Source organism: Glycine max, chromosome 11 (genome assembly GCF_000004515.6).
Source record: "Glycine max cultivar Williams 82 chromosome 11, Glycine_max_v4.0, whole genome shotgun sequence".
NCBI classification, from domain to species: Eukaryota; Viridiplantae; Streptophyta; class Magnoliopsida; order Fabales; family Fabaceae; genus Glycine; species Glycine max.
Window position 1 is genome coordinate 34,436,031 of NC_038247.2, and position 3,916 is coordinate 34,439,946.

The window sequence follows — 3,916 nt, forward strand, 5'->3', positions numbered from 1 at the left end:
TGAGGGGGAGGTGAAGGAGTACGTTCATCTTGAGGAGGGAGTGCATCCTTCTTCAGCCATTGTCCATTCCGATCTTTACGATACCCAAAGGAGGTCACTGCACCAGCACCAATTGCAAAGGAACGCTTGACTTGAACAAAGGGTTCATCATCAAGCGGAATTTGAAAATGACGCAAAAACAGAGTAATCAAATGTGGATAAGGAAGAGGTGCATTGGCCTGTAATGCCTTATGCATTCGGTACCGAACCAAATGGGCCCAGTCGATCTGACGACCGGTAAGAAAAGCCCACATAAGAATCAAATCCTCCTCAGAGGCTTGTGCTAAATTTGAAGACCGAGGAAGCAAAATTCTAACAATGATATAATGCATGATGCGATTATCAAAAGTTAATGACCCGGCCAGCAATCTACCGGTCATTTCAGCTTGATCATTGCAGACCATGCGACGAGCATCATGATTTGAATAATCGAATTTCCAGTCATCAACAATGGTGCCCTCAAAAGGTGCACCTTGACTGGGTAAATGAGTCAAAGAAAAGAAAAGTGACTGATCAATGACCATAGAAGTACCATGCACCTCAGACATAATAATACCATCCTGAATTTTTAAATTGCAATAGAAGACCTTAACAAGTTCAGGATAATATGGCAATTTTAATGACATGAAATCAACTAGACCAGAATTTTGAAACACTTGATAGCAATCAAACGTTTCATCATTAAAAAACTCTACGTCTAGGTACTTAGGATCTAAGATTATTCTAGAAGAAAACTGAGAAAGGTACCGTAGACGTTGATCATCGGATGAAAACAGTGTTGATGATCTTGGAGATGACAAAGAAGGAGGAATAGGTGCTGTGGGTGCTCCGGATGGGCCGTGACGGCGATGGGCAGCGGCGGTAGCGGTGGAGGATGATCCCTTTCTCTTCTTTGATGGCTCTGCCATTTGATGAAGTTTTTCTGGATTTTGATCGGTGGAAGTGAAAGAGGAGTGAAAAAGAGGAAGATTGGGCTTTACGGGACGTGATTTGGTGAAGAATTGAGTGAGAATCGAAGGTTTGAAGTTCTAGGTATGGAGGAAAACGTGGAGGATGCTTTGGCTGCGCAGTAGCTCTGATTTCGTGAGTATTTATAGAAGATGACGCATTGTAATCGATTACAGGTATTGGTAATCGATTACAGGCCCAATAAGCCTTCTGGTAATCGATTACAGGATGTTGTAATCGATTACAGGCTGCCTGTTCATGTGTAATCGATTACACTGGATGGTAATCGATTACCAGAGCCTATCCTAGGCTAGTTTCTTATGGGAATATCTATATTTATGCTCAAATACATCCTATATGACTAATTTTCACTACTAATACACTAAACTCAATCATTCAATTATTATATACACAAGAAATCATAAATTCTATCATAAAAACAAGAATTTAAACAAGATCAAACAAAACCATCTATAATTAGTGCTCATCGGTGTAGACATGTGTTTTGCACTATCCATCCCAAATCTTTTGATCAATTCCTTGCAGTATTTGGATTGATTGATGAATATACCTTCTTGAGTTTGCTTGATTTGTAATCCCAGAAAGTACTTTAGTTCTCCCATCATTGACATTTCAAATTCACTTTGCATATCAAGGGAAAACTCCTTGCACAATGAATCATTAGTGGATCCAAAAATTATATCATCAACATATATTTGAACCAACAAAATATCATTATGCTTTCTCTTTATGAACAATGTGGTATCTACTTTACCTCTGGAGAAATATTTTTCTAGAAGAAAATTGCTTAATCGTTCATACCATGCCCTAGGGGCTTGTTTCAAACCATAAAGAGCCTTTTGTAATTTATAAACATGGTTTGGTTTATCATGAATTTCAAAACCAGGGGGTTGTTCAACATATACCTCTTCTTGAATTAAGCCATTTAGAAAGGCACTCTTAACATCCATTTGATAAAGTTTAAAATTCATTATGGATGCATATGCCAATAGCATTCTAATGGCTTCTAATCTTGCAACAGGAGCATATGTTTCTTCATAGTCTATTCCTTCTTCTTGATTATACCCTTTTGCTACTAACCTGGCTTTATTTCTAATAATTATACCATGTTCATCTAATTTATTTCTAAAAACCCATTTTGTTCCTATGATAGGATAATTTTCAGGTTTTTCTACTAATTTCCACACATTATTTCTTTCAAATTGGTTTAAAAGAAGAATGGAAAAATCCGACAAGATGAATTTCAAAGAGAAGAAAGAAAAGAAAGGATATATCACTTGGGAAGATAATGTCATAAATTATTCAAGTGATTCAAAGAAGAATATCATAAGTCTGGGTATCATGATGAAAGACTATGAAAATGGAGAAGAGCAAAGTCAATACATTGATAGCAATTTCTCCAAACACATGACATGCATCAAAGTTTATTCATATTTCTCCCCAAGAAAAAGTGAATCTCAAGAAAAGTGAATATGTGATATATGGAGACAACAAACAAAGGCCACTTGATCAACAACCCCAACAAGTAATATCAAATGATACCAACAGGTCACTTGTCTTTGATTGATTACTTTTAATGCTTGTTTTCTACTTGAGTTTAGACTGTCCTTGATGATTGTGATTGAATTTGATTGACTGTGTTGTATTTTTTATTGTGTGTTTGATTGTCTTTGATGTTTGTTCCTGATTGAGTTTTTGATTGTTTTTAAAGAATCTATTAAACTTTTCAAATTAGTTTCATGTTTTAAGAAAACTATTTAATTTAGAAAAGGAAATTTGAAAAGTTAAATTTGAAAATTGAAAATAAAAATTTGAAATTTGAAATTTGAAATTAAAATTTGAAAGTTGGAAGTTGGAAGTAGTTATTGGAAGTTGAAAGTTAAAAATGGAAGTTGGGAGTTGGAAGTGGAAGTTACTGGAAGTTGGAAGTGGAAGTTACTGGAAGTTGGAAGTTGGAAATGAAAGTTATTGGAAGTTGAAAGTTGAAAATGAAGGTTGGAAGTTGGAAGGGGAAGTTACTAAAAGTTGAAATTGGAAGTTGGAATTTGAAATTGAAAATTTAAAATTTAAAATTTAAAATTTGAAATTTGAAATTTGAAATTTGAAATTTGAATTTTGAATTTTTTTTTAATAATAGAAATTATTGTGTATAGTTAGTTGAATGTTAATTTAATTAATTTGATTTGAAATATTTGATGATTGATTGTGTTTGATTGTGTTTGATTGATGTGTTATTGTACTTGTTTTTGCTTGATTAATATTGAATGATTGTTTTAATGCCTTTTGGTACCACTTGATTCTCATACATTGCAACAAGTGGTAACATCTTTCTCCTCTCTATTCATGATTTGTTTTTGATGTTGACAAAGGGGAAGAGAAAGATAAAAGATAAAATAGTAAGAAAAATTATCTATTGTTTATGAGACAATTTGTTTACATAAGAAAAATATGAAATCTTCAACTGTCTCATATAAGCAATCATTGCAAAACCAAGGGGGAGTAAACTATATGCAAATAGATATTTTTTCTTTGTTGTTGCTCCTAACCTACAGGTGGTTGTCATCATCAAAAAGGGGGAGAATGTAAATCATGAAGATCTTGATGATATCAAGAAGAATTAAGAATTTTCTTGAGAAAGGGGGAGAATGTAAATCATGCAAGCTTTGATGGTGTCGAGAAGAAATCACATGTTTGTCATCATCAAAAAGGGGGAGAATGTGAATGTATGTATACATGATTTTGATGATGTCAAAGAAGAATCTAACAAGGCTGCTTCAAATGATAAGCATTTGCTTCAAGAATAATTCAAGATTGCTTCAACAAACAAAGCCTTGTTTCAAGATTCACTAAAGACCAAGCCTTGCCTTAAAACAAAGTGCTTTCAAGACATGCAAGGCTCTGGTAATCG